Here is a 21,997-nt window from a genome sequence, read left to right as displayed (position 1 = left end):
GCACATTACAGGTCACCCCCTTTTTGGCCAGTTCTTGTCAACATATGTCAGATATATTGATGATCTGTTTTTTATCTGGCATGGGGGAGAGAAAACACTTCTTACTTTCATAGACCATCTGAACTCACTTCCTGGCACCATTAGATTCAGCCTCACGTTTAGCAAAACAGAAATCAATTTTTTGGACGTGTCCGTTCTTCTGTCCAACAATACACTGACCACCAGGATCCACTGTAAAGCCTCTGATAGGAACACCCTTTTGCTTTCAACGAGTTTTCACCCGGCACCCCTCAAAAGAGGATTACCTTTTTCACAGCTCCTAAGGGTGATACGGATCACCTCTGACCCTTCAGTAATACCATCTGCTCTACAATCTATGAGTCAACGCTTTCTTGATCGTGGATATTCTAAGGAGGAGATTGACTTGGCACTCACAAGAATTGGTCAAATAAAGAGAGAGGAACTCCTATCTAATAAAGACGCCTCTGTCAACAAAGATAACGACAGGTTTAACTTTGTTAGTATGTACACCACTGCTTCTAGATTCATCCGCAACAAGATTCAGGAACATTGGCACCTTATTGGCACGGATCCAGGATTATCAAAAGCCATTCCGCAACCGCCTCGATTCGCATATAAACGAGGACCCAATCTGAAAGATTTGCTTGTTGTAACAGATTTTTCTAAGAGAAAGAAGAGTACACCCTCACACTGGTTGACCACTAAAACAGGGGTTCACAAATGCACGGGTTGTCCAAACTGTTCATTCTTGCTACTTGGCAATCGGTTTATTAACCCTCAGGATAACAAGACATATACCATTAAACAGAGACTTGACTGCAACAGCAAGTTTGTAGTCTACGTGCTGAAATGTCCATGCAATTTGCTTTATGTTGGAAAGACCAGCAGGATGCTAAAGGAGCGCTTAAGCCAGCATCGTTCAACAATCAAAAAGAGCATTACCCAGGGTGGGACTTCAAGTGACTTTACAAATTTACCTGTGGCAACACATTTTATGGAGGCAAAACACACTATCAATCAACTCAAATGTTGTATTTTGGATCAAATCCCACCACTACAAAGGGGTGGTGACCGCAACAAAATCTTACTGCAAAGAGAACACCAATGGATTGATAGATTACAAACACTGGCCCCTAACGGGCTCAATGAGGAATTCCGTTTGGGATGCTTCCTTTGACTCTGTAAAACATTGCACAGAATCTACCCTTTTGGTTTAATTTTCTGAGACACCGCCGTGTGTCATGTTTATGTCTTGTCTAAATGGATATGTTTAATCATATATCACCCGCTAATGCTTGATTGTTTTTGTCCGTCTGATCAACATATGGCTCTTGCAGTTTGCTTATTGGACATGTATAATAGCTCATTGCTTTTGTACACCGTGGTGACTGATACTACCATACCACACTGGATCCCATCCGATCCCATCTGATCTTGGCAATTAAGCAGTGATGGGCCTAGATAGTACCACACTTGGAGACAATGTGGGAATACTGGGTGTTGTATCTAAGGTACCGGTGTATGTTTATTCTTTCTCTTCACAGCTTAGCTGTTGGTATCAATAGTGGTGGCCGTCCTTGCACACCAACATACAGGACTATGATGTGATTTGGCAGTGAAACGGGAGATGACACTGAGACTACGGGAGGCACACACCTGTATATGGGCACAACTGTCTGATACAATCATACCACACTGGAAACCATCCAATCCCGTCTGATCTTGGCAATTAAGCAGTGTTGGGCCCAGTTAGTACCATGCTTGGAGACGGCATGGGAATACCGGGTATTGTACCAAGGGACAGATTTGTCCTATAGGTGACGAACTAACATCCCCGTTCTGTCCCTGACATTACATGGCGCTTACATTGGCCTTTCACATCACCCCTGTTTGATACCCATGTTGCATGATGCTATTAACCATGGCTATAACACACCAATATGGTGGTGTGTTGCATTTAGATATCATTATTCCCTGAGTGGTTTGATACCTTTGCTATGCATGATGACAATGTTTGGTTCACTTGCTTTATATGTCACAATTTTTATATGTTACAATTGTTTCATGATTTATATTATTTTTGGGCTGTCGGTGTCTCAATGCTGCCGGCGCTCTGTGGGGTTAATTACTCTGCATGTGTGCCTCAAGCCGGGAACATTGACAGCAGCAACTTTACCTGTCTGCCGCTGCACACGAATACAGATCAGCCTGCACTACAGAATGGTCACGCTGCCGGAGCGGGTTGCTAAGGAGAGAGCCGGGTTTGTGTACCATAGCAACACAACCCACGTGCAGGAAGGAACGAATCGGACAGCAGCTATGACGCGCTGCTTCCGGGCTTCCTGTTCAAAGTGTTTGGCGCCCTCTCTGGTATTTAAAGCAACTCCGGAAAGAGTGACAGCTGCCCCTGATGAAGACCATTGAGCGTTGAAACGGCTGTCGGGCGAACTGTAGCAGTGGGGTACATCCAGATGGCTTATCAGGAATAAAACCCTTTTTTTCTTTCACCTACTAAACGTGAGTGCTGGTCTAATTCTTTTTTCAACTGTGGAAAAAGTGAGTGTTTGTATCAATTACCAGGACCCTGCACCAGCAAAACTTTTGTTATAAGACATAGAGTGCTGTCATGTTGCTATATTTTATATATATATATATATATCAGAAAAAAATAGTTGTACGGAGAGCGCTCAAATGTATGTTAATGTCTCTTTAGTTCTTTCAATGAAAGTTCATTGAAAGAACTAAAGAGACATTAACATACATTTGAGCGCTCTCCGTGCAACTATTTTTTTCTGGTAAATTACTGGTTCTCGACTTGTATTGGAGATCAGCAGCCGTTTCTCCCCAAGGACTATTGGGTCTAAGGCGGGATTATTAGCGCAACTTGGTTATTTGTTTCTATTATATATATATACAGAGGCGGAACTACCGGCAGTGCAGGCAGTGCACTGCACTGGGGCCCGCCTCTGTCCAGGGGCCCAAGCATGTAATGAGTCAAACTGACTCATTACATGCCGCTGTGCGCTGCAGGCAACCGCTGCCCGCAGCGCACAGCCGCCCGGAGATAGGAGCTGAGCAGCGGTACAGACGGGGGAAGGAGGAGGGAGCCGGAGGACGGAGCCGCAGCAGCGCTTTGTTACTGGTGGAGGCGCTGCTGCTGCTGCTCCTCTGCTTCCCTATAGGCTGTCTTCCGAGAACAGCCTATAGGGAAGCAGAGGGGCAGCAGCAGCAGCGCCTCCACCAGTAACAAAGCGCTGCTGCGGCTCCGTCCTCCGGCTCCCTCCTCCTCATTCTCTACTGCCCGGGAATCGTCGTCTGACGCAGCTGCACCGAGGAGCCTGAGGGTAAGTATAATTCTTCTTTCTTTCTTTCTTTCTTTCTTTCTTTCTTTCTTTCTTTCTTTCTTTCTTTCTTTCTTTCGCCTGCCGCAATGTGTAAAAAGGGGGGACTACCTGCCGCAATGTGTAAAAAGGGGGGACTGCCTGCCGCACTGTGTAAAAAGGGGGGACTGCCTGCCGCAATGTGTAAAAAGGGGGGACTACCTGCCGCAATGTGTAAAAAGGGGGGACTGCCTGCCGCAATGTGTAAAAAGGGGGGACTGCCTGCCGCAATGTGTAAAAAGGGGGGACTACCTGCCGCAATGTGTAAAAAGGGGGGACTGCCTGCCGCACTGTGTAAAAAGGGGGGACTGCCTGCCGCACTGTGTAAAAAGGGGGGACTGCCTGCCACACTGTGTAAAAAGGGGGGACTGCCTGCCGCAATGTGTAAAAAGGGGGGACTGCCTGCCGCACTGTGTAAAAAGGGGGGACTGCCTGCCGCAATGTGTAAAAAGGGGGGACTGCCTGCCGCAATATGTAAAAAGGGGGGACTGCCTGCCGCAATGTGTAAAAAGGGGGGACTACCTGCCGCAATGTGTAAAAATGGGGGACTGCCTGCCGCTATGTGTAAAAAGGGGTAATCTGCCCGACGCAATGTGTAAAAATGGGGGACTGCCTGCCACTATGTGTAAAAAGGGGAATCTGCCTGCCGTAATGTGTAAAAATGGGGACGCTGTCTGCCGTAATGTGTAACAAGGGCACGCTGTCTGCCGTAATGTGTAAAAAGGGCACGCTGTCTGCCGTAATGTGTAACAAGGGCACGCGGTCTGCCGTTATGTGTAAAAAGGGGTAATCTGCCCGACGCTATGTGTAAAAATGGGGAATCTGCCTGCCGTAATGTGTAAAAAAGGGGGGCTGCCTGACGCTATGTGTAAAAATGGGGAATCTGCCTGCTGCTATGTGTAAAAAGGAGGAATCTGCCTGCCGTAATGTGTAAAAATGGGGACGCTGTCTGCCGTAATGTGTAACAAGGGCACGCTGTCTGCCGTAATGTGTAACAAGGGCACGCTGTCTACCGTAATGTGTAAAAAGGGCACGCTGTCTGCCGTAATGTGTAACAAGGGCACGCGGTCTGCCGTTATGTGTAACAAGGGCACGCGGTCTGCCATTATGTGTAAAAAGGGCACGCTGTCTGCCGTTATGTGTAAAAAGGGCACGCTGTCTGCTGTAATGTGTAAAAAGAGGAATCTGTTCGCTGTAAGGTGTAAAAGGGTCTCTACCTGGTGTAGTGGTGCTACTGTGCGGCGTAATTTGAATAATGGAGACTACTGTGTTGGTATTATTTTGTGGCCACACCCCTTCCCCACGAAGCCACGCCACTATGTATTTTTGCGCGCGCCTACGGCGCGCACTGCCCCCGGGGTGGACTTGGATGGGGGGGGGGGGGGGGGGGGGGCCCAAAGCATTTTGTCGCACCTGGGCCCACCGCTTGCTTGTTCCGCCACTGCATATATATATATTTATTTATTTATTCGGAAGGCATATTATTATATCATTAGGCAAAAGTGTTCGATGTTGTGATCTGCTGCCATCTATTGCACAATCGCGCATTAAATAAACCACTCCCCCCAAGATTATACAACAAACATGGAGCAGGCAGAGGTTTTGTTTTTTTTAACTACAGCTGACTATGTGAGCACAGAAAGTGGAAGGCAGATTAGGGTTAAATTTATTTCCACATATTTCACCTGTAATTATTTAAAAACATTTTTTTAAATCACAGGTTTTCATGTATAAAACATTGTAAAGAGTAAGGTTCCCTTTAATTAGTGTGCATACGATACTTTTGGAAATCCTGTTCGATTTTGCATTCGATTTTGCTGGGGATTTTAATGGGGATTTGAGGTTCGATTTTGGAAGGGATTTTATAAATTAATCTCAAAATCCCTTCCAAGCATGAATCCACATCGAATTTGATTTGAAAATCGAATGAAAAATGCGGTAAGGACGGAATATGGAGACGCAGGGCGGTGATGAGGGAATATGGAGATGCAGGGCATAGTAAGGGGATAGGAAGACACAGGGTGGTATGAAGGGAATATGGAGATGCAGGTTGATAGGGAAGGGATAGGGAGATGCAGGCCAGTGAGGGAATATGGAGGCATAGGGTGGTAGTGAGGGGATAGGGAGATGCAGGGCGGTATGACTGGAATTTGGAGATGCATGGTGGTAGGGAGGGGATAATGAGACGCAGAGTAGTAGGGAAGGGATATAGATATGGAGGGCTGTAGGGAGTGGATTGGGAGACACAGGGTGGGGGGGGGGGATAAGGAGACTCAGAGCAGTAGGGATGGGATATAGAGATGCAGGGCAGTATTAAGAGAATAGGAAGATTCAGGGTGGTAAGGAAGGAATATGGAGACACAGGTCGGCAGGGAAGGGGTAGGGAGATGCAGGACAGTAAGGAGGGAATATGAAGGCGTAGGGTGGGGATAGGGAGATGCAGGGCGGTTGACGGGAATATGGAGATGCTTTGTGGTAGGGAGGGGATAAGGAGGTGCAGAGTAGTAGGAAGGGGATATAGATATGCCGGGCAGTAGGGAGTGGATAGGGAGACACAGGGTGGTAAGGAGGGGATAAGGAGACTCAGAGCAGTAGGGAGGGGATATAGAGATGCAGGGCAGTGTTAAGGGGATAGGAAGACGCAGGGTGGTTGGGAGGGAATATGGAGACGCGGGTCAGTAGGGAAGGGATAGGGAGATGCAGGACGGTAAGGAGGGAATATAGAGGCATAGGGTGGTAGGGAGGGGATAGGGAGATGCAGGGCGGTTGACGGGAATATGGAGATGCTTTGTGGTAGGGAGGGGATAAGGAGGTGCAGAGTAGTAGGAAGGGGATATAGATATGCCGGGCGGTAGGGAGTGGATAGGGAGACACAGGGTGGTAAGGAGGGGATAAGGAGACTCAGAGTAGTAGGGAGGGGATATAGAGATGCAGGGCAGTATTAAGGGGATAGGAAGACGCAGGGTGGTTGGGAGGGAATATGGAGACGCAGGTCAGTAGGGAAGGGATAGGGAGATGCAGGACGGTAAGGAGGGAATATAGAGGCATAGGGTGGTAGGGAGGGGGTAGGGAGATGCAGGGCGGTATGACGAGAATATGGAGACGCATGGTGGTAGGGAGGGGATAAGGAGGTGCAGAGTAGTAGGGAGGGGATATAGATATGCAGGGCAGTAGGGAGTGGATAGGGAGACACAGGGTGGTAAGGAGGGGATAAGGAGACTCAGAGCAGTAGGGAGGGGATATAGAGATGCAGGGCAGTAGTAAGGGGATAGGAAGACGCAGGGTGGTAGGGAGGGAATATGGAGACGCAGGTCAGTAGGGAAGGGATAGGGAGATGCAGGACGGTAAGGAGAGAATATAGAGGCGTAGGGAGGGGATAGGGAGATGCAGGGCGGTATGACGAGAATATGGAGATGCATGGTGGTAGGGAGGGGATAAGGAGGTGCAGAGTAGTAGGGAGGGGATATAGATAAGCAGGGCAGTAGGGAGTGGATAGGGAGACACAGGGTGGTAAGGAGGGGATAAGGAGACTCAGCAGTAGGAAGGGGATAAAGAGATGCAAGTCAGTAGAGAGGGGATAGAGAGACGCAGGGTGGTAGGGAGGGGATAAATAGATACAGACACAGAGAAATCCTCGTACAACTTACTGTGCCTGCAGCATTTTCCCGGGGCTGTATTATGTGTGCGTGACAAAAGTTCCCTCACTGCCAGTAAGGAAGCCGAGGAAGGAGAAAAGAAGTGAAACTAGTGGAGATGGTGGACTCCCGGGGCAGAGATAATAACAAGCCCACATCGCTCCCGGAGTAATCTCAGCCGCACATGAACTGCGCCAGGATATGGCCCTTTCTTTCTCCGTTTGTGTGTCTTTCTCTAATTTTCAATGTGCATCTTTGCCCCTATCTGGCTTTCTTTGGCCTCATTGTTTGTGTCTCTGAGCTGTGTGTGTCTGACTGACTTTTTTTGATCACTATTATTACTCTTATTACATCTTATTACTCTTATTACATCCCCCCCATCCCCTTCCAATGTGTGGTAGGATGCGTTTAATTCACTGCTGCAGGGAGCACACAGGGGCATGGAGAGCCCCATAATGATATATGCACTGACAGAGGACAAAAGCAAAACAAGATATAAACAGGGTTTGCAGGTCTGTGGTTGGTTGCTAATGTCAGCTGAGACAAGGAGCATTCTGACTGAAGGGAATGCAATCAGCTGACATGCGCCAATAGCAACAGTTCACAAGACAAGCAGGCCAGGTGACAAGGTATATCACATCCTCTATGAATATATTAAACAAATAATGTATCAACTCTGAACTTGCTTCTATGAGCTATCTTTATTGATAAAGATGGCATATATTGGCGGCAAACGCATATGTGGTCATACACATGAGTAATACATGCCTGACGTTATCTTGGTACTTATTCGACTGTTGCAGAACCAGATACATTTTGAGATATATCCAACAACATGCACATATAATTGCATCTTTTTTAGACATATTTTACATAAGGCCCTGAATACCTATGAGGCTATATTCTGGCATTATTATTAGCTATGTGATAATATACAAATGCAGCAAGAATCGTCTTTTTTAAGAGACACATCTTGTTGGCTTCTCTGATCCTCTGCTGCATCCAAAGATGCAGCACTGGATCATCTACACGAACATCGCCTTTGAAAGTAACCCTCAGGTTACTCAAGATGTCCAGTGAAATCATGATATTGGTGCCAATGAAGATGCATCCCAGGATGCCACCCCCAAACGCCAACAGAATGTCAAACATGCTGCAATGCTGCTTCTTAAAACACTGATGTTTACCGTAAACAGGTGTTAAAATAGTCTGGAACGGGGAGGAACTGTGGGGGTCATTCCGAGTTGTTCGCTCGTTATTTTTTTCTCGCAACGGAGCGATTAGTCGCTAATGCGCATGCGCAATGTCCGCAGTGCGACTGCGCCAAGTAAATTTGTTATGCAGTTAGGAATTTTACTCACGGCATTACAAGGTTTTTTCTTCGTTCTGGTGATCGTAATGTGATTGACAGGAAGTGGGTGTTTCTGGGCGGAAACTGGCCGTTTTATGGGTGTGTGCGAAAAAACGCTACCGTTTCTGGGAAAAACACGGGAGTGGCTGGAGAAACGGAGGAGTGTCTGGGCGAACGCTGGGTGTGTTTGTGACGTCAAACCAGGAACGACAAGCACTGAACTGATCGCAGATGCCGAGTAAGTGTGGAGCTACTCAGAAACTGCGAAGAGGTGTCTATTCGCTATTTTGCTAATCTTTCGTTCGCAATTTTGATAAGCTAAGATTCACTCCCAGTAGGCGGCGGCTTAGCGTGTGCAAAGCTGTTTAAAGCAGTTTGCGAGCGAACAACTCGGAATGACCCCCTGTGTTCTGTCAGTTCTATTTGGAGGGTGTACACAGATCGCCTCCATCGGCCCACCTCACCCAGCCCAGTTACTCTTCTGGTTACAGTATCTCACTGCCACACTGTGGCACTACTGTGACATAAAACATGTATAAAAGGAGCGCTATGTGTGTTGAAATATGAAATACTATTGTGCTAATACCTGTAAAGTAAAAAAGAGGTAGTAATGCTTATAGCTCTTTTTATGATGTATGTAACATGGAGTACATATTCCTATGTCATCGGCTCTGATAACCGCAATGATTTAAAGTTCATCCCATGCGGTAAGGGCTAAACTATCACTATTTCTAATTGCCTCGTCTCCCGGCAATGTGGGCGCTCTCCTCCAGCTCTCCCAGCTGGGTGAGTGTCTTCCTCCGGCTGGTTCTTCTATGTGAGGCAGCCGTGCTCTGCACTTCGCTGGCGCTTTTTCGCTGACGTCAGCATTGCAGGGCTCCATTCTCCGTCTCACAAACAATGGTCTCCTGGTCTCCAACATGTTTCGGGCATTAACGCCCTTTCTCAAGACCTACCGCATCAGATGAACTTTAAATCATTGCGGCTATCAGAGCCGGCGACATAGGAACTTCTAATTAAATTATGGACTCCATACATCATAAAAAGAGCTATAAACATTACTTTCAACCTCTTTTTACTTTACAGGTATTAGCACAATTGTCTCTTACTTAGGATGCTGGGGTCCATTTAGTACCGTGGGGTATAGACGGGTCCTTTGGGAGCCACTGTCACTTTAAGAGTTTAATAGTGTGGGCTGGCTCATCCCTCTAAGCACCTCCTTCCAGACTCAGTTTAGAAAATGTGCCCGGAGGAGCCGGTCACAGCTAGGGAGCTCCTAGGAGTTTTTCTAGTTTTATTGTTTTTCTAAGTGTTGTTAGGTACAGGAAAGCTGCTGGCAACAGCCTCCCTGCTTCGTGGGACTTAGGGGGGATTAGGAACCAACTCTTGAAGTTAATGGTTCTCTATCTCCAGTGACAGGACACTGAGCTCCTGAGGGTGCTGATCACAAGCCCACGAGGCGACTGCTCACTCCCGCAGCACGGCCACCACCCCCTAACAGAGCCAGAAGAAAGAAGAGTGGGGAGTTCAGCACCGGCGGCCCGGTTAGCGGGTCGCCGGTGGGAATGGCGGCACAAGGGTGGGAGCGCAGCTCTGTCAGGCTGCGCTCCATGAAGGATCAGCAACAGGATACTGTAGACGCAGCTGAGGGGCGTCCTGGGCCAGCGCGATCACCCTGACACTGGAAATGTAGCTAACAGGGGCTAATCACGCTGTTAGCATTAAAAACCTCAGGCCAGTATAAACATAATGTGCGGGAAGCCGCGCGCCATTTCAGGGGACGGGGCTTCTCCTCAGAGCGGATCCAGCACTCACCATCGCCATTTTCTCCCTGCAGAATGCTGAGACAAGCTGACAGGGAGTGCTGACCCTCCACATAACTCCAGTTACTGCGGTACCAGGGTGTTATAGACGGGGGGAGAGTGTAGTTAGTACTATTTAACCTATTAAGGTTATTTAGTCTGCACCGAGCTGTTATCATAATAACTGGTCACTGGGGGCGCTGTGGGGCTGGCTCCTTATACGTTGTGACTCTCTGAAGGTACTCTGGGGGAAACTGTGTCTGACATTTTCCTGTATGTGTGTGTTTATGTGTATATATCCACATTACCATGTCTAAGGGCTCTGTATCCTGTGCTGCAGAGTGTGTATCTTCTCCTGAAGAGTCTATCCCAAGTACTCAGGACTGCGATTCTTTAAGGGGAAAGATATCACAGATTTCATCAAGGATGTCCCATAATAAGAAAGAGACACAGTTTTTGAGAAAGTCTGTAGAGGGTTTGCAGCATTCAGCTCCTACTCCCTCAAATACCCCACCAACATACCCTAAAAAACGTATACTTGCCCAAATAATGAAAATTGGCACTGATACAGACTCTGATACAGGGGACGGTGATGGAAATATGCAGGGGGAGATGCATCCCTTGCTAACGGGATGCAGTTGATGATTGAAGCCATTAGGGATGTTTTGCATATTACTGAGATGGTACCTGAGCCGGAAGAGGAATCTTATTTTACGGAAAATAAGAAATCCTCCCTCACCTTCCCTGCTTCTAAAAAGCTGAACTCTTTATTTGAAAAATCCTGGGAAAACCCAGAGAAAAAATTTCAGATCCCTAAAAGAATTCTCATTGCTTTTCCTTTCACTGAAGAGGATAGAAAGAAATGGGAAAACCCACCTATCTAGGTTGTCTAAATATGTGGTTTTACCTGTCCCTGGTTCAACTGCCCTAAAGGAGCCGGCTGACCGCAAGATTGAGACTACACTCAAATCTCTATACACTGCTACAGGCGTGGCTTTAAGGCCCACTATCGCTTGTGCGTGGATTTCTAAAGCCATAGTATAGTGGTCAGGCACATTACTAGCGGACTTAGATACTATGGATAAGTGGGACATTGATTTGTTTTTGCGTCACATACAGGATTCTGCTGGGTTCATGGTGGAGGCCATGAAAGACCTTGGAATGCTGAATGCGAGGGCTATTTCTCTGGCGGTATCAGCACGCAGAGGACTCTGGCTACGCCAGTGGACTGCGGATGCAGAATCAAAGAAAAGTGTGGAGAACCTACCCTTCACAGGTCAGGCTCTGTTTGGGGATGCGTGGATTTCCACGGCTCCTGCGGGTAAGTCAGCCTTTCTCCCCTCATCAGCTCCACCGGCTAGGAAAACTTATCCTACGTCCACACTGCAGTCCTTTCAGACCACAAAATTTAAAAAAACCAAATCCCCTTCCACCTTCTTTAGGGGTGGTCGGGGAAAATCCAAAAAACCTGCACCAAACAGGTTCTCTTGAACAGAAACCAGGTTCTGTTTCCTCAAAATCTTCAGCATGACGGTGGACCTCCCTGCCTGGAGATCGGGCAGGTGGGAGCGAGACTAAAAAATTTCAGTCACATCTGGGCATCATCAGGCCTGGACCCCTGGATGACAGACATTGTTACCCAGGGCTACAGACTGGAGTTTCAGGAACTCCCACCTCACAGATTCTTCAAATCAAGCTTACCAGTTTCGCTGACAGAAAGTGCTATCCTACAGGAACCTATTCAAAAATTGGTAAAAACAGATGTTATTGTCCCAGTTCCACCTCATCTACACCACAAGGGTTATTACTCAAACCTGTTTGGGGTGCTGAAACCGGATGGTTCGGTAAAGCCGATTCTAAACCTAGTCATTGAACCCCTACTTAAGGGAATTCAAATTCAAGATGGAGTCTCTGAGAGCGGTGATCTCAGGTCTGGAGGAGGGGGAATTCCTAGTATCCCTAGATATCAAGGATGCGTACCTTCACATTCCGATCTGGCTGCCTCACCAGGTTATCTCAGATTTGCACTGCTGGATTGTCACTATCAGTTCCAGGCACTGCCGTTTGGCCTCTCCACAGCACCGAGAGTGTTCACCAAGGTCATGGCAGAGAAGATGCTACTCCTCCGCAGGCAAGGAGTGAACATAATGCTATATCTGGATGATCTCCTGATAAAAGCATCTTCCAGGGAGAGATTGTTGCAGAGTATCGCTCTCACAACTCAACTACTCCAGAATCATGGGTGGATCCTTAACCTTCCAAAGTCACATTTGGAACCGACAAGGAGACTGCCCTTCCTGGGGATGACACTCGACACGGATGTGCAGAGGGTGTTTCTACCGGTAGAGAAAGCGTTGGTGATCCAATCAATGTTACGGGATGTCCTCAAGCCAGCCCGGGTATCGGTTCATCAGTGCATTCGCCTTCAGGGGAAAATTATAGCCTCCTACGAGGCTCTTCCGTACGGAAGATTCCATGGGAGGTCCTTCCAATTGGATCTCCTTGACAAATGGTCGGGATCACATCTTCACATGCACCAGCGGATATGCCTGTCGCCGAAAGCCAGAATTTCTCTCCTCTGGTGGCTGCAAACTTCTCACCTACTAGAGGTCCGCAGGTTTGGGATTCAGAATTGGATTCTTCTAACCAAGGATGCAAGTCTCAGAGGTTGGGGAGCGTTCACCCAAGGGGAAAACTTTCAAGGAAGGTGCTTAAGTCTGGAATCCATACTTCCGATAAACATTATGGAACTAAGGGCCATATACAATGCCCTTCTACAAGCAGCACATCTTCTGCAAGATCAGGCCATTCAGGTTCAGTCGGACAATGTAACGGCAGTGTCCTACATAAACCGACAGGGCGGAACAAAGAGCAGAGTGGCAATGTCAGAGGTAACAAGAATCCTCCTCTGGACAGAAAAACACACGGTGGCGCTATCAGCAATCTTCATTCCGGGAGTGGACACGATCTCCATCCAGGAGAATAGGGCCTCCTGGATGAGGTATCCGCAGAGGTGACAAGCCGTTGGGTAGACATGATGGCCTCTCGCCTCAACAAGAAGCTTCGCAGGTACTGTTCCTTGGTCAAAAGACCCACAGGCAATGGCGGTGGATGCATCCACTTCGTGGGTGTTCCAGTCAGTGTATGTGTTTCCTCCACTTCCACTCATCCCAAGGATTCTCAAACTAATAAAAAGAACAAGAGTTCAGGCGATCCTCATTGCTCCAGACTGGCCAAGGAGGGCTTGGTACGCGGATCTTCTGGAATTACTCCTGGAGGATCTGAGGCCTCTTCCTCTTCATGAGGACCTTCTTCAACAGGGGCCGTTCACCTATCAAGACTTACCGCGGCTACGTTTGATGGCATGGAGGTTGAATGCCAGATCTTAGCTCGGAAGGGCATTCCAAAAAAGGTCATTCCTACCATAATTCAGGCTAGGAAGGGAGTTACGTCTAAACATCACCATCGAATTTGGAAAAAGTATGTGTCTTGGTGTGAAGAAGAAGTTGCCAACGGTGGAGTTTCAACTGAGATGGTTTCTCCTCTTTCTGCAAGCAGGTGTGGATGTGGGCCTACGCTTGGGCTCCATAAAAGTCCTGATTTCGACCTTGTCTATTTTCTTCCAGAGACAATTGGCTGCCCTCCCTGAGGTTCAGACATTCTTGAAAGGGGTTCTGCACATCCAACCACCCTTTGTGCCTCCTACGGAACCTTAGGATCTTAATGTGGTCCTGCAGTTCCTACAATCAGAGTGGTTCGAACCTTTGCAGTAGGTGGACATCAAGTTTATTACTTGGAAGGCGGTCACACTTGGCATTGGCATCTGCTAGACGTGTGTCAGAATTAGGGGCATTGTCATGCAAGAGCCTCTATTTGATTTTCTATGAAGATAGGGCTGAGCTCAAAACGCGTCAGCAGTTTCTTCCAAAGGTTGTGTCAGCTTTTCATATCAACCAACCTATTGTGGTGCCAGTAGCTACTGACTCCTCAATTATCTCAAAGTCCTCGGATGTGGTGAGGGCTTTGAAAATTTATGTGAAGAGAACCTCTCGTCACAGGAAGTCGGACGCTTCATTTGTCTTTTATGATCCCAACAAGGTTGGGTGTTCTGCTTCTAAGCAGATGAGTTCTTGTTGGATCAGGTTCACTATCAAGCATGCTTATTCTACTCGTAAAGTGGGTTCTTCCTGGGCGGCTGCCCGGGGTGTCTCGGCTTTACAGCTTTGCCGAGCAGCTACTTGGTCTGGGTCGAACACGTTTGCTAAGTTCTACAAGTTCAATACTTTGGCCTCAGAGGACCTAAAGTTTGGGCAATCTGTTCTGCAGGAACCTCAGCACTCTCCCTCCCGTACTGGGAGCTTTGGTACATCCCCATGGTACTAAATGGACCCCAGCATCCTCTAGGACGTAAGAGAAAATAGGATTTTAATTACCTACCGGTAAATCCTTTTCTTGTTGTCCGTAGAGGATGCTGGGCGCCCGCCCAGTGCTTCGTATTCCTGCATTGTTACTTGGTTCAGTATTGTTGTTTCAGCCTTTGCTGAATTGTTTCAAGTTGGTTAGGTTGGCTTTCCTTTTTTGTTATGTGTGAGCTGGTGTGAATCTCACCACTATCTGTGTATTTCCTTCTCTTGATGTATGTCCGTCTCCTCGGGCAGTTTCTAGACTGAGTCTGGTAGGAGGGGCATAGAGGAAGGAGCCAGACCACACTATTAAACTCTTAAAGTGCCAGTGGCTCCCAAAGGACCCGTCTATACCCCTTGATACTAAATGGACTCCAGCATCCTCTACGGACTACGAGAAAAGGATTTACCGGTAGGTAATTAAAATCCTATATTTTCTTTACAGGTATAAGCGCAATAGTTAGTATATCATATTTCAACACACATAGCGCTCCTTTTATACATATTTTATATACTTACCCCATTAATGGATCAGCTTATAGACCATCTAGCGCAGACTTTTCCTATATTTAGCACTACTGTTACGGCCTGGCCCTGCCTACCCATTCCCCTCTTCTGTGCCAGCTAGATATATGCTGTGACGTTGTTGTACCCGCCTAGACAGGTACGGTACCTAGGGAGTCTGTTCGACCCCTTTTCTACAATACCCAATTCACTACTGTTGTCTGGGACAATTAACTACACACTGTGTAACAATGAACTTTTTATTATTATGGAACGAAGAACTTCAGAAATCGTGGGCCTGTAATTACTTAACTGTTTTTGGTTAAACTGTGTAACTTTCACTCCTCTATCTTATCACTATATAACACATTTGAGAATAAACTGTATACTATGCATGTTATTACACAATCAGTACGGCTACAGTTTCTCAACCCTACACGGTACCGTGTATAACCCCGCTAGTTCCCCCTTAATGTTCAGCTGATCAATGTAACGTTGGTGCACGGTGGGTACCTTTTCCTGGCTCGTTCCTCGGTAAATATTTAAAGTGTGACAATTCACCTGTCATGCTGAGAGTTGAAAGGTGAGTAATGAGCTCAGCGTGGAGGGGTTACATCACTGTCCAACTAGGGGCTTAATCAGTGGGTTATCGGTTAACCTCGTCAGGCAAAACCGACTACCAAATTCAATTGTTCCCGCCTGGCATGCGGTCCTGGCTACAGGTTAGTGCTGATCCAATGGCTGATCCTGAGGGATGACTACTCTGCGCAGGTGAGTCTGTTAACTGGTCTTTGTGCCTAGTCTGTAGCTGCTCCTGCCAAGTTGAACCTTGTAGTGGATCCCTCGTACTCCTCCTCCTACCGCTGTGCAGCTATTCTCTCGCTCTACACACTGTGCTGGCTGTGCGTAGAAGGGCTACCACTTTCCAAATATTTGTGTATACTGAAGGAGTATTATGCAGCTCTAATAACTCTTGGCCTCTAGTTTTGCCTCTATTACGTGAGAAGAAACTGTAGCTGTCCCTACGAGAGCGCTATATGATCAGTTCAGGCAGGAACCTGTGAGTCAATTTCTAAGCAGCGCTCTCTGGCTGGACTATGCCCACTGGCTTAAACTGATGGTTTGGTGTAGGCAGGATAGTGACAGGCTGTGCTGCGTGTGGAGCATTTACTAACCTGCTGCTGGTGTAGCCCTTGTGGCGAGGTGATTGCAGCCTTTAAGAATGGAAGGGTCCCTTCGCTGAGGGGGCCTCCCCCTCACGGATGCTCAGCAGGGTTGGTCCGCCCTTGTTCCGCCCTTAGACCGCCTCCGGCCAAGTTCTTTGTTGTAGTGGCCGCTCTGCTGCCTCTCTGGACGAACTCCGCCTTGATCCCCACCTACTCCGGAGCTGCGGGCGGCGCCTTCTATGCTGGCTTAGGGACGGGCTGCCGGGAGCGCTTCAGAGGGTCAGGTCCCGCTGATCACTGCACCTGCTGCCGGAATCACCCGAGCTGCCTTCACACACTGTCTGGTCCTAAGGCACAGCCCACAATCCGGTAAGGGCGCTGATTCCCACCGCAGTCCGGTCTTCTCCGTAGTCCCATGTCGTCCTCTCTCTCCTCAGGCTAAGCTGATTGTGCTCCTCCCCTAACGGTCCCAACTGCCAGCTCACGAGCCCCCTTCTTCCTCCAGTACAACGGGGACGGCGTGCGGGTGACAGTTCTGATCACCACACGCTGGCCTTATAGCTGCTGCTCCAAACCCCATATTTACTTATAAGCAGCCCATTTTATGAATCGTCCCATATGCAGTTCATCTGTTTGCCCCTCCGAACAGCACGGGGTCCATGTTTGGGGCTATTAGGTTCAACTGTTTTTGCAGGGTTATCACAACGTCACTATGCAATGTCTGTCTCCTTCCCACCACCTACGGCGCACATTCCGCAGTGCAAAGAGGATGAGGAGCTGAATCAAGGAGGACCCATACGGACGCTAACATTGTTGTGTGAGTGTGTGTACTCAATGTGTGACTGCAGTCATTGTACAAGTGCTCCAGAGCCAGCCACTGAACACTGAACAGGTGTACAGGTTGTCACAGAAGTTTTTTCAGTAATGTGAGCTGCCGAAGGACACAGTGGGGGTGGGCTGCTGGAGGGATACAGGTGGGATGAGCTGTAGAGACACAGGAAGATGATGCCGGTGAGATGCTGGGGGGGGGGGAGGTTACTCTGGGTAAACGCTTAGGGGGTAGTGCTAAAGAGACACAGTGGAATTGGTGTTTTATAGACGTAGGGGGCGATGACACTATTGAGACACAGTAAGATGGTTGTGAAGGGACATAAGCATACTTACCTACATTTTATTTCTCCTCTCCGGGAGAAGCCCAGAGAGGAGATACTGCATGGAACTTCAGGGGGCGGGGCAGGGCGGTAACATCATCAAGCTCCACCCCACACTGGAAAAATCCTACGATTCGTGGGTCCGTGGGTAGGGGGTGGGGCTAAAATAACGTGATTCATGTCATTTTAGCCCCTCCTCCACCCACGGACCTGCAAATGCCAGAGATTGTCTCTCTGTCCTGCCCGCTTCACTAAGGTGCAGGCAGGATGCGGGAGATGTGCCTGCACTTCTGTGGGTGTGGGGGGCTACCCCAAAAATCAGGAGCCTCCCGCAACTTCCGGGAGAGTAGACATGTATGGATATAAGGGGGGGTTAGTGTTGGAGAGATGCAGGGGGGATGACACTGGTGACACACAGGGGGATGATGCAGGGGTAATGACACTGATGAGACTCAGAGGGGATGATGCTGTAGGGATGCAGGGAGGATGGTACTGGAAATATGTAGGAGGGTGATGTCTCTGTGCCTCTGCTTGGTGTAACATGACTACTCCCACTGTGGAATACTGCATCTCTAGTACTACATTACTTGGCCCCTTCTGGAGGAGGCATTTCTTACTGTTTGCAGGTTGGTCTACCTTTGACAACTTTAAACACTTGGTACATACACAAACTAAAAACAATAAGATGATCTAGCTACAGTAAATGCTCCATACAAAATAAGCACTTATTTATAAAATAAAAATTGTGTGTGTATTTTTTTAATTAGTGCTATGTGTAAAAGCAGTCAGTGCATTCTTCTGCAAACACACAGCGCCTATTTCTGTAAAGATATGGCTTAAAATCACAACTAAAAAGGCAGGTTAACCCCAATGTCAGGGAGAAAACAGCTTTTAGCTGCACCTTGGCTTTTATCCTATAATTACATCTGATCTGCCCTTTCGATCCCAAATAGCACCACTTTTTAAGTAATATATCATCAGTCCACTGCACAGTAATAATCTATTTCACTCATATATCAAGAGAGAAACAGTTGCATTAGTGTAATACATCATGAAAACAAAGCACTCTCATCATGATGTATTTCTCAGCGATGGCAGCGCTGGAGAAAGATAGAGGTCGGAGAGCAAATTTAACTCCAAATGCTGGGATCTCATGAAACTTTTCTACAGGTACAATTACAACTAAAGTTGTATACTGTATAGGTGGAGAAATAAAGAAATAATGTTCAGTACAGTGATGTTTGTATTCGAAGAATTATTCCTTAGTTTTTAGTTCAGTGCTATACATATAATAAACAATATAGGTACAGGGAGGAATATGTTTTTTTCTGTACCATATTTATGTCATACCATTTAAAGTGACAGGCTTTTACTATGTATATCCCGGACAGTGCAAGCCATAAAGCCATGTAGAGGGGAAAAAGCTGCCCTGTGACTTCTTATATCTCTAACACAGATACATAGTCAAGATCAAACACAAGATCACACAATGCTTCAGGCTCACTTGTCAGTGAAACCCTTTGTCCCTCACTGATGGCAGCCTATAAAAGCTGTACAGGTTGATTCAATTCAAGGGCATTTTTTTATAAGCAGATATTCCAAGAAACACATTGATATGATATCATGTTTTTTCTCTGAAGTGTTTAGTTATTGGATATTAAATACTATAAAGATTGAGCAGCACTCTACATACAAAAACAATTAGCCATAGAGGAAAGGACATCTTGAGTAAGAGCTCAACTAGGGAGACTACAAGTGGTACATGATAGACTGCTCAGATGATCCCTCACCACTGCAGTGTACTGTATGTGATTTATGTTAGAAATAGTGATGTGCACCGGAAATTTTTCGGGTTTTGTGTTTTGGTTTTGGATTCGGTTCCACGGCCGTGTTTTGGATTCGGACGTGTTTTGGCAAAACCTCCCTGAAATTTTTTTGTTGGATTCGGGTGTTTTTTTTTTTTACAAAAAAACACTCAAAAACAGCTTAAATCATAGAATTTGGGGGTCATTTTGATCCCATAGTATTATTAACCTCAATAACCATAATTTCCACTCATTTCCAGTCTATTTTGAACACCTCACAATATTATTTTTAGTCCTAAAATTTGCACCGAGGTGGCTGGATGACTAAGCTAAGTGACCCAAGTGGCCGACACAAACACCTGGCCCATCTAGGAGTGGCACTGCAGTGTCAGGCAGGATGGCAGATTTAAAAAATAGTCCCCAAACAGCACATGATGCAAAGAAAAAAAGAGGTGCACCAAGGTCGCTGGATGGCTAAGCTAAGCGACCCAAGTGGCCGACACAAACACCTGGCCCATCTAGGAGTGGCACTGCAGTGTCAGACAGGATGGCACTTCAAAAAATAGTCCCCAAACAGCACATGATGCAAAGACAAAAAGAGGTGCCCCAAGGTCGCTGGATGGCTAAGCTAAGCGACCCAAGTGGCCGACACAAACACCTGGCCCATCTAGGAGTGGCACTGCAGTGTCAGACAGGATGGCAGATTTAAAAAATAGTCCCCAAACAGCACATGATGCAAAGAAAAAAAGAGGTGCACCAAGGTCGCTGGATGGCTAAGCTAAGCGACCCAAGTGGCCGACACAAACACCTGCCCCATCTAGGAGTGGCACTGCAGTTTTCTAGCGAGAGGATGAGTGCTTCCATCCTCATGTGAATCTGAACCACTAGCCATGAACATAGGACAGGGCCTCAGCCGTTCCTTGCCACTCCGTGTCGTAAATGGCATATTGGCAAGTTTACGCTTCTCATCAGACGCTTTTAATTTTGATTTTTGGGTAATTTTACTGAACTTTTGTTTTTTGGATTTTACATGCTCTCTACTATGACATTGGGCATCGGCCTTGGCAGACGACGTTGATGGCATTTCATCGTCTCGGCCATGACTAGTGGCAGCAGCTTCAGCACGAGGTAGAAGTGGATCTTGATCTTTCTCTATTTTACCCTCCACATTTTTGTTCTCCATTTTTTAATGTGTGGAATTATATGCCAGTAATATATCAATAGCAATGGCCTACTGTACCGTACTGTCTTTATATTATATACTGGTGGTCAGCAAAATTCTGCACTGTCCTCCTACTATATACTGCGCACAACTAAAATGCACCACAGGTATGGATGGATAGTATACTTGACGACACCGAGGTAGGTAGAGCAGTGGACTACTGTACCGTATTGCTATATATTATATACTGGTGGTCAACAAAATTCTGCACTGTTCTCCTACTATATATACTGCGCACAACTAAAATGCACCACAGGTATGAATGGATAGTATACTTGACGACACAGAGGTAGGTAGAGCAGTGGCCTACTGTACCTTACTGCTATATATTATATACTGGTGGTCAGCAAAATTCTGCACTGTCCTCCTACTATATATACTGCGCACAACTAAAATGCACCACAGGTATGGATGGATAGTATACTTGATGACACAGAGGTAGGTAGAGCAGTGGCCTACTGTACCGTATTGCTATATAATACTGGTGGTCACTGGTCAGCAAAATTCTGCACTGTCCTCCTACTATATATACTGCGCACAACTAAAATGCACCACAGGTATGGATGGATAGTATACTTGACGACACAGAGGTAGGTAGAGCAGTGGCCTACTGTACCGTATTGCTATATAATACTGGTGGTCACTGGTCAGCAAAATTCTGCACTGTCCTCCTACTATATATACTGCGCACAACTAAAATGCACCACAGGTATGGATGGATAGTATACTTGATGACACAGAGGTAGGTAGAGCAGTGGCCTACTGTACCGTATTGCTATATAATACTGGTGGTCACTGGTCAGCAAAATTCTGCACTGTCCTCCTACTATATACTACAGTGCAGCACAGATATGGAGCGTAGATATTTTCAGCACACTGAGCACAGATATTTGCAAGCACACTGAGCACAGATATTTGCAGCACACTGAGCACAGATATTTGCAGCACACTGAACACAGAAACTGAGAGAACGCTGCACGTCCTCTCCCTATAATCTCCAATGCACGAGTGAAAATGGCGGCGACGCGCGGCTCCTTATATAGAATATGAATCTCGCGAGAATCCGACAGCGGGATGATGACGTTCGTGCGCGCTCGGGTTAACCGAGCAAGGTGGGAGGATCCGAGTCTGCCTCGGAACCGTGTAAAATGGGTTAAGTTCGGGGGGGTTCGGATTCCAAGGAACCGAACCCACTCATCACTAGTTAGAAATAGAGATGTGTGGCGGACACTTTTCGGGTTTTGTGTTTTGGATCTGGATCTCTGTTCGTGTTTTGGATCTGGATTGGTTTTGCCAAACCACCCTTTCGGGTTTTGGTTTTGAATCTGGATTTTAAAAACAAACAAACATAAAAACAGCAAAAATCACAGAATTTGGGGGTAATTTTGATCATACAGTATTATTATCCTCAATAACATTAATTTCCACTCATTTCCAGTCTATTCTGAACGCCTCAAAATATTGTTTTTAGGCCAAAAGGTTGCACCGAGTTAGCTGGATAACTAAGCTAAGTGACACAAGTCGGCTGTACAAACTCCTGGCCCATCTAGGAGTGGC

The 21,997-nt window shown here is 46.9% G+C and overlaps 1 protein-coding gene and 2 pseudogenes across 3 annotated transcripts in view; 2 read left to right on the top strand and 1 right to left on the bottom strand.

The window, feature by feature from the left end:
- Window positions 1–16,728, bottom strand: part of ZNF827 (zinc finger protein 827) — a 524,965-nt gene extending 508,237 nt beyond the window's left edge. For all 3 annotated transcript variants that reach the window (XM_063920595.1, XM_063920597.1, XM_063920598.1), the window contains exon 1: window positions 16,272–16,728. The gene's annotated coding sequence lies outside the window, so the exon portion shown is untranslated. The remainder of the gene's footprint in view (window positions 1–16,271) is intronic.
- Window positions 1,411–1,530, top strand: LOC134943355 (5S ribosomal RNA; annotated as a pseudogene).
- Window positions 1,699–1,818, top strand: LOC134936887 (5S ribosomal RNA; annotated as a pseudogene).
- Window positions 16,729–21,997: the final 5,269 nt, after the last annotated feature.

Source organism: Pseudophryne corroboree, chromosome 1 (genome assembly GCF_028390025.1).
Source record: "Pseudophryne corroboree isolate aPseCor3 chromosome 1, aPseCor3.hap2, whole genome shotgun sequence".
Taxonomy (NCBI): domain Eukaryota; kingdom Metazoa; phylum Chordata; class Amphibia; order Anura; family Myobatrachidae; genus Pseudophryne; species Pseudophryne corroboree.
Note: the sequence above shows the minus strand (reverse complement) of the source record. Positions and strands in the feature narration are given on the sequence as shown.